Below are 10138 nucleotides of genomic sequence, written 5' to 3'. Positions count from 1 at the left end.
ACCATTTCTGTAGAAAATTAAAACAGAATTTCAGTCACTCAGACATACCATGTCATACAAACCAGCCTGAATATTTCTCAGCTTTTGTTCTTTGGTTAAAGAAGGGAGAGCAGCAATACCATTCATAGAAAAATCATTGTTTGCTACGAATATGACTGTGGCTCTGCACTCAACTATTTTGTAGTGTGAGGAAGCACACGTCTGTGCCACACACAAGACCTCATTCTCCTTATAGCACTATTGTTATCGTCTAAGACACTAAGGGGCATATTAGCAAGAACCTCGTTAAAATTATCACTGTTTTAGCGGCAGGAAACTGCTGCTAAAACGGCGATAATGGGCTTGCTAATATGCGTTCTAGAATTCCAATAGAAGCCCAGGTTAGTTTCCTGCCGCTAAAACTGCGATAATTTTAACGAGGTTCTTGCTAATATGCCCCCAAGGGCCTAATTGAGTTTAGCTGTCCAAGGACCGACAAACTCAGGGTGGAGCAGCTGTGGCAGTCTGGCCATCGCTGCACTGGCGGTCTGACCGCCAGATTATAACTTGGGCAGTCGCACTGCCATGACACAGATGAAGCAGCCCGGGATCAGAGATCCCTGGTGGTGGTGCTGCAGTCTGAGGGTCACAATATGCTTGGTGGTGCCCTGCAGCACTGCCAAGCATATTAGGACTTTCTTCAGCACCAGTGTCTCATGGAGGTTCCTACTCCATGAAACTGTGGGCAGTGAGGAAAGAAAAGGGCCTTCAAGGGCCACCTCTTGGCCCTGTGCATGGGGGTGCATGTAGGGTGGCAAATGTTGTGCCCCCTTGTGTCTATGCACCCCATTCCTGCACAGCATGGACGGCACAGTCTATGCCGTGCACGAACGTGCACTGGCGGTCCCCCGGCGGTGCAGTTTAAGGCTCACATATGAGCCTTTATACTGCACCGACCCAGGCCCGCTACACTGCCCGCCTGCCAGATCACGATAATATTTGTAATCTGGCGGGCGGCGGTCAACCTTGGCAGTGTGGGAGCATGGCAGTGGTGTGGCAGCCCGCTCCCACACTGCCAAACTCGTATTCGGGCCCTTCGTTGTTAACCTATGTATGATGTAGGACTTTATGTTTGCCAGACATACTTTGTTGGTGTACATTTAAAATTCCAGAGTCGGGCGGACCTTATATTCAAAGACTAGAAAATCGAAAGTGAAAGGTAGCACCCATTAGACATCCTGCCCTTTTTTATATATCAAATCTTCCAGCCCCTGAACTTTCGTCTTCAAAGGTCTATGTCTGCTTGTCACCTTTACTACATCTCCAGCCATTAGATGCTAGTGAACGACTCCTGTGGACGCTACTTACGCATTCATGGGATACTTACGTATCGTGATGCACCTGAATTTGCGCATTACATCAGACTTCTACGTCACAAGGTCCTTCCCAATAGACATGAATTCATTTAATGCTCATAGTTGTTATGTGTAGAAATTGTACCATCTGTCTTAATAAATCTATTTATTGACTGTAAAAATACATTCAATAAGAGTCAAAAGCCTTTTCTGCATCCAGCAATAAAGCCAGTAACAGCGTTGTTGTAATGTTTGTACAACCTGCACAGGCGAAGAATGTAGCTATATTTTTGCCAACGTTGCATCTCTTTCTAAAAGCTCTCTGATCAGAATGGATATTTGTAATTTAGTATTTATGCGTAAATGTTAATATACGCATCAAGGAGGGGTGGTCTATATGGAGGAGGAAGGTCCATAGAAGAACAAAAGACATGGAGTTAGGCACATTTGGAAAATATTCTAATGGAAGTGTATTTCGAGGAAATGTGAAAACATCTGTATTCAAAAATTTCTTTCATAATATTTGAAATGGTAGGGTAATAATATCTGATAAACATTTCCAAAATTCCACACTTTAGGCCTTGTGTGGAGATTGATTGTGGTGACAGAGTTATGTGCACCTTAAAATCTTTAAATAATTGGGGGCAGATTTACAACTTCTGGCGCATCTCTGCTAATCAACAGCGATGCGCCAGAAGAGTCGCATATGCCCACCCGTGCGCCACCACGGATGCGCCGCATTTACAATGCGGCCCAACGTGGCCCACGGATGGATAGATGCATGTCGCATCCCCTGGCGGAAAGGCGGCGCATTGTCCGAGTTGCGTCGCAAGCGCGACGCAGCTCCAGCAAGGCTCGGGGTGCCCCTATTCCTAACATGCTGGGTCAAACCTTACGCCTGCTTCAAGCAGGCGCAGGGTTTTGACGCAACATGGCCGTAAAACGTGACTGAGAGAAATTTTGTAGATTTCACTCAGCCACTTTTCTGAGGCGTTCCTGCACCGGAACACCCCCCCATTCCCTCCCTGTGCCGGAAAACGCCCACATGTGGCGCAGGACTTAACAACATGACGCATCTCCCTAGATGCGTCACTTTGTAAATACCCCGCAGCAAGGTGCTGGCTTTGCGTTGCCGCTGCGTCACAAAAGTGACACAACGGCGGCACAAATGTGGCGTACAGGGCTTGTAAATCTGTCCCACGATGTTCAAAATATGGGGCAGATTACAAGCCCCGTACGCCACATTTGCGACTCCAGCAATGCGCCGCCTTTCCGCCGGGTAATACGACACGCATCTGCCCATCCTTGCGCCACGGTGCTCCGCACTGTAAATGCGGTGCATCAGTGGTGGCGCATGGGTGGGCAGATGCGTCGCAACTCTTCTGGCGCAACCCTGCTGATTAGCAGAGATGCACCAGAAGTTGTAAATCTGCCCCCTAGTGTTTAACCCTGTTGAGCCGTATAGATTTTCATCGAATTTTACAAACACATTTTGAATTGCTTCCGCCCATGGAATATTTTAGCTTTATACCTGATAACATTGACACAGATCCCATTCACAAACGATAGTAGACAGGGTTTAGCGCCAAAAGTTAACACCATTTGAAAGGAAATGTTTTTATTTCTCATTCCATTTACAACTTTGCATGCACGCTGCGCTGTGCAGAACACATGCAAGGTAGGACAAGTTTAAAAGTGTGTTGAGGCATAGTATGTTGGACTGGAAGGCTATCCTTCCAGTACAAAACCTATGGTAGACTCAGACACACATCCTTGCACTATGACGCTAAAGGTGTGTGCCTGGCACACGGTAGCTAAAATCTGTGCCGGCAACAGGGAGAGGGAGGAGAAAGTCATATCTACATAGATATGTTGCTCTCCTGCTTCCTCTTTGTCACACAATGCAGCACGGCATTTTTGACCGCTGCTCTGCGTTCCATGGCTGTTTTGAAAACCTGGGCCTTGGTCTTACTTTGATCTTTGTGGCGCGTGATATGCACAAAAAGTAGTGCCAAAGTCATCTGCATACAGGCCCATAGCAGTCTGAAAGAGTTTATTGACATAAAGAAGAATGAATAATGTCTGAGTCACAGATTCAACCAGTCAGATTTTCCCCCAGCATCAGTTAGTGGAGCAAGCTTGTAAACAGAAGGCAAGGCGTAAATATATGCTCTAGGACAGCGTTTCCCAAACTGTGGTCCGCGGACCCCCAGGGGTCCGTGACACATTCCCAGGGGGTCCGCAGGACTTGAGTGCCTAACATGTAAGAGGTGTGAAAGTACTTAGCGCCTGGGCGGCAAGACTGCAATACAATCTGGCCCCCAGGCTCACAGCACGAGAGGTGTGAATGTTGCTGGCATTGGGGCGACAAGACTGCAATGAAATCTGGCCACTGTGTTTGCAGCCTCACTAAGTATTTTTCTGAGACTCAAGATACAGTGAATTTCAAATTCCCTTCCTGGTTCATTGATATGTTCACTATATTGATCCCATCTTATTTGGCTGACAGGTAGTTTCTCTATTATTATTCCTGTTGGCATTTTTCAGAATCTAATCTCCTTCCGATGATTCCTATATTTAGACAATCAGGCCTTGGAAATCACTATTTTTCAATACATACACAAAAAACTGTGGAACGTCCGGCCGCTCATAACCCACAAAGTGCAGTCAAAATAAACGTGTTCTGCCAATATCTGCCTTGTATCTATGCCGCTCTCTTTTTCATCCCTTATCCCTGAGTGAAGGGCATTTAAAAATTCCAGTTAATTTATGTATTCATTCGTTAAGATCAGCTAAACATTTTGGAGAGCGGGCTCTGTATTTATGACATATTTTTTCATTGTTGTTTACTTTTAGTCAATTCTTGCATGGCATAAATAACTCTGGTGTGGTTCTTGAGCAGAGGTCACAGTTGTTTGAGAACATTCTCATGTGATTGTAATGTATATTGATGGCTCCTTCGGTCACACTTGTAGTTTGCATAACTTAAGCGGAGCTGTGATCAAGTTGGCGAATCACAGCCAGACTTGGCGGGATGCTCCTGAATGGAGGAGCCTGGCGAGATGGGTGAGGAATTAATACAAGAAGGGAAAGCTTGTGAGTGACCAGGAGGGACTCCAAGAATGATGACGGATGAAGGTGGCAGAGTTGGAGTGCGCCTGAGCCAGGAGAATAGCCAGTTATGAGTCAATGCTGGAGGACCCGGAATAAAACAAGAGACAAGATTTATGAGCACTAATTTGAGGTAATGGGGAAGTGAAAGCAAAAGGGAGACGGACAAAAGGGAAAAAAATTATACAGAAATATATATTGTGCATTATATATTGATAGCCAGATCCTAAGAGACAAACAGGTTTAGCAGAGACAAATGTGTTTGTTTCACTTGGTGTGAGAGCAGCAATGAATGCGGAGTGAGACGACAATAATATGATGTAATGTTTGAAATGTCTAATAGCCAGGGCCACTGGAATTATGCGGCAGGGGAGGATGAAATTGTGTGGCAGGATTTACTTAATAATGCGGAAAGGAAAAACAAATTATGTGGCTTAATGCTGTACATTTTATTACAGTATTGCATCCCTGCATATTTTATTACAGTATTGCTTCCGTATTTTTTAATTTGTACACAGGTTAACACTGCCCGGGATAAGGTTTCACGCCCCATTATTATCACGTTAACACCCAAATACACAATAAGTACCAGAAGGGGAACCAGTCAACTTTTGCAAAGGGCCTTCCACTGCACAGCAACGTGTGTTGCTGAATTTTTAGTAACTTTTAATCTTTTTGAGCTGCAAACAAAGTTTGCTTGCTAAAATCCGAAGATTAGGCAGCAGATGACAGATTATGTGGCATATGCGGCAAATTCATGATTATAGAGAAAACACAGCTGCTGCAAATTTGCATTATCCCAATGACCTTGCTTATAGCATTTCCCCTTTCTGGGAGATAAATTAAGCAATTGAGATTTAATTGCAATCTGAGGTCTACCTAGGTTGGCATGGAATCTTTCATAGAAGTGCAGGAAACAGCATTTTGTAAAACATAAACTAAGTCTAGTGTCTTTAGGTGCTGGCTCCCACTTACTGTGGGCCAGAGTTTAGCATTTTCAATGCAATGGAAGGTGCTGTAGTTTGTTTTTGGCTTTTCGCTGCCCTCTGTTCTACTCTTTTTTTGTGCCCTTCTGCCTTCTGTGCCACTCGTTTTTATTCCCCTTTTGCCTTCTGTTCCACTTGTTTCCCCCACCGCTGTGCCCCCTGCGGCTCCGCCCTCCTGACTGTCCACTGCCCATTTACTGCCCCTTATCACGATAACTATAACTTATAGTTATCGTTGGATTGTAGTTGTTGCACTTTTAGATCTTTTCTTCTCAATTCAATAAAATATTTTTTTAATTAAAAAGAGTTCTTCGTTTTAGAATAACAAATTCCCCCGTCAAACTATACTAACAAGTAAACGCAACTTCTGAAAGTGTTCCCTTCCCAATGTGCACAGCCTTTGGCCAGCCGGGCCCTGTGCCTAACCCTACAATTAGCCCAGGTGGAGTCTGCTTCTACCACTTCTTTATTATAACTTTCCAGCATGCTACAGACTTCTGTACAGCAAAGCTTAAAGACATAGGCAAAGTCAATATCTCTGGATAAACACTTATAAGGTCCCAAAGGCAAGACCTATTGGTTATGCCAATTCTTGTTCTTTCAGCCCCACCTCCCCCCTGCTTCTAAATTTAAAGAGGACTGTAATGGAAATTCTAATCTGATAGACTCATGGAAGTGAGGACTGTACCACTGACCCTACCGGGGGAGACTGAGCTGGAATTCAAAAAGTGTTTTGCTTCGACAAAAGAATCAATTACATATCACTGATCACCAGGTTTACAAAGTAATATATTTCTGTTTGGGGATTCGTTTGCACACAAAGACCTACTCCCCTGCTGCCTTTGAACATGGCCGTCCTGTCATCGGAGGTCAACCTCGAAGCTGGTGAACCGGGTTTGAGTCTCAGCATGGAAGCTCAACATCCTGTGATTCTGGGAAAATCACTTAATCCCCCAGTGCCTAACAAAAATGCATGTGTCCATCTGTAACGTAACTGGTGGTCATGTAAAGTGCTCTGATACCTGATATCCTCGGGTCTAGTTTGCGCTATATAGAACTCTTAAAAACAAAACTGTATGAAGGTTCACAGGTCTGAACCTGGAGGAACCAGTCGCTAGGTTCTTCGGGGAGCTACGAGTTGCCCCTGTGTAAAAATCCTATTTGTGTATGCCTGAACGGTTGTGGAATATGTTCCCTTATCATGACCACTTAATAGACACTGTGTAGCCTTTGTGGTTTGTTGTTGGCAGGGGATGGAGGCAGTGGGCACCTTAACAGGAGAAGGTCTCGTCAGGTGCCATGTGAGGCCTCTCTAAAATATGCCTTAACTGCACTGCTCACCCATTGGTGGTAAAATGTTGTTCTACTTCAATTCAAGGAAAAGTCTCTGAGTCTGACACATTTTTGGCTGCATGTACGAACAGATTACCCTGAATTATCGTACAAGGCACTTAAGGTTTTACTTCCTTTCCCCACCACATATTTATGTGAGAAGGCTTTCTCAAATCCTATGTACCTTAAAAATAAGTGCGGAAATCGCTTGCAAAATGTTGAATCTGACCTAAGTATTCAACTTTCTGAAATAAAACCAAACATTGAAAAGTTAGAAGCCGAGATGCAGCACCATCCTTCCCATTAAAATGTTTTGATTTTTGCATATTTTTCAATATAAAATCATAAAAGCTTTAGTAATGCAAGTATTTGTTTGGTGTTTGGTGTTTACTTGTTTGTGTATTTTTTGCGAATTACTGTTTTAATTTTTTCAAATTGAAATTGTACAAATTGCTTGGGGGTCCCCGGCTTCCAGTAGTGATTCAGTGGGGGTCCTCAGGAGTCAAAAGTTTGGGAACCACTGCTCTAGGATGTAAACAGCTCAAGTCTGAAGTTTGGTCACATGTCTATAAGCACTAGCAGGTGCCAGTTCTGAGCTCATCGCACACACAAAAGGTGATGGGAGGCTGCTTGCAATAAGTATAACCGTTGGTAATCTCTTAGCTCTTTTGCCCACCATGCCTCCTCACTTTAAACCCAGTCATGTGCAAATCAGTCCTAACCCTGCTCCAATAAGAACAGTCCAGCCCGGACTATCAAGCCAGGTCCTCCCTGAACCAGAGCACAAGCAAACCTAGACTGGTTTCACCCTGATTGGAGGTTTTCAGTCGGGTGTAGTTTGGTTCCAGTATCACTGTGAGCACAGACCCACATCTGAACATACCCTTGGCCACTTAGGGTGTTACGCGAAACACACAAAAGTTGATGGGAGGAATGCTTGCAGTAAGTCGAACCATTGGCAGTCATTCGGGGTAGCATTTAAACCCAGTGTTCAGATTTATTGGTTGGAGTACCAATCAGACAAAGTAGATATAACCTCCTTAGGTTTTTGCATATTCGTATTTTCATACACATTTGTATTCATATTAGTAAATGACCCATTTTATTATTCATCCCATTTTAATTATAAACATGGCTAAATAATATAAATATGGTTGATGGGAGAGCTGTACAATATTACTAGGCTCCTGTCATATGTAACCATGAATTGAATCAACATAGATATTCCCCTGCCAGGCAGACCTTATTGCTTATTCCTTTCCAAGCACTGCTAGAGCTGGCAAATGCATTTTGGAGTTCAGACTCTATCGCAGTTTCGGTTTCTGGCTTTCACAACACGGTGGGAGATTGACACTTTAAACACTTACGAGACTACAGTATTTGAGGAAGTCATCCAGTACCTATAGATCTATATGCCTCACAGGTGAACTCATAGTAGCAATACTTTTACAGCTGGAGTCTAGAACCTCTGGCTCTCACCACAGAAGGGTTGGTCAACTGCTCAGCTTCAGGTATTTTCCTCCTTTTGCCATAGTCTTCAGATACCTGGTGCAGATTTGCAGACAGAAGGCCTCAGTGGTCCTCATTTACCCAATGTGGCGGGCTCAGGACTTGAGCCCATCTCTCTTTGAAATATCCACAGATCTTCCTGTATTGCTTCCATTAAACTCTCACCTCCTCCGATATTCATCAGCGGTCGCGTTCTCAACCTGACTGGCAATTTACAGCTGCTGGCTTGGACATTTACAGTTTATACCAAAAGGGAGTCACCGTTCCTAAGTAGAGAGAGAAAGAAAGGAAGTAAGAGGTACTTTCATCGTGTGCCACTCTAATTGTGGGGGCAGTGTGTCCTCATCTTGATGCCCTCACACCCCCCGAAGGATGTCATGCTTCATCATTGGGCTTTTGCTCCTCGTTGGTGCTGCAATGCCCTACGGGTTCCCCGAAGGGTCTCTTTTTCGGAGATCTTTTGATGAAGCTGTATGGGTGCTTGGGTGTAAGTGGCAGTGAAGTCCTAGAAGGTATATTAAACAAGCATTTACAATGCAATGGTCTCGGCATTATTAAAGGTAGAGCTATTGGCATTGCTCATGACATTTTTTTAAATCATAAATAAATGGCATTGTCATTAGCTTAATCGTTAAATAAATGTCATTGTCATTTAGAATGCCAATAGCTTAATCGCTCGCAAATGCATGACCTATTGCATTTACACCCACACAGAGCCACACACACAAAGCCACCCACACACACATACAGAGCCACCCACACAGAGTCATTCACATAGAGCCACCTACACAGAGCCACCCTCACACAGACAGAGCCACCCACACATAGAGCCACCTACAAAAAAAGCTATCCACACAGAGCCACACACGCACACACACAGAGCCACACACACACAGAGCCACACACACACACACAGAGCCACACACACAGAGCCACACACACACAGAGCCAAACACACACAGAGCCACACACACACACAGAGCCACACACACACACAGAGCCACGCACACACAGAGCCACACACACAGAGCCACACACATACAGAGCCACACACACACACACACACACACACACACACACACAGCCACACACACACAGCGCCACACACAGACAGAGCCACTTATGATCCAAGCTTCTGCTAACTAAAGGCATAATGCCATCACTCATAGATATATGTAATGACCATATGGCTAGGCCCTCCTCAAAAAGCTATCCACACAGAGCCACACACGCACACACACAGAGCCACACACACACAGAGCCACACACACAGAGCCACACACACACACAGAGCCACACACACACAGAGCCACACACACACACAGAGCCACACACACACACAGAACCACACACACACAGAGCCACACACACACAGAGCCACACACACACAGAGCCACACACACACACACACAGAGCCACACACACACACACAGAGCCACACACAGACAGAGCCACACACAGACAGAGCCACTTATGATCCAAGCTTCTGCTAACTAAAGGCATAATGCCATCACTGATAGATATATGTAATGACCATATGGCTAGGCCCTCCTCATTAAGCCTCGAGTCTCACCCCTCAAGTATGAAATCAAGGCAGTGTTCCTGAGTTAAAGTATAGCCCATCTCCCCCTTGGAAATACATACAGATGGTAGCCGTTCAGGCAAGAGACATTATACCCGACACAATTCATCAAAGACTAGAAAATCCAGGCATCAAGCAAAACAGAGCAACATGTTCCCTAAGTAGGCTTACCGGTATAAGGTCTGCAAGAGCCAAGACGTCACGGCAGGAAGGATGGGGGACGAATAGCTTCACCGGGCCAGTTTAAATACTCCCTGCTGATGAAATGAAAATGCGAGTAGTTG

This window comes from Lissotriton helveticus, chromosome 9 (genome assembly GCF_964261635.1).
Source record: "Lissotriton helveticus chromosome 9, aLisHel1.1, whole genome shotgun sequence".
NCBI classification, from domain to species: domain Eukaryota; kingdom Metazoa; phylum Chordata; class Amphibia; order Caudata; family Salamandridae; genus Lissotriton; species Lissotriton helveticus.
Note: the sequence above shows the minus strand (reverse complement) of the source record.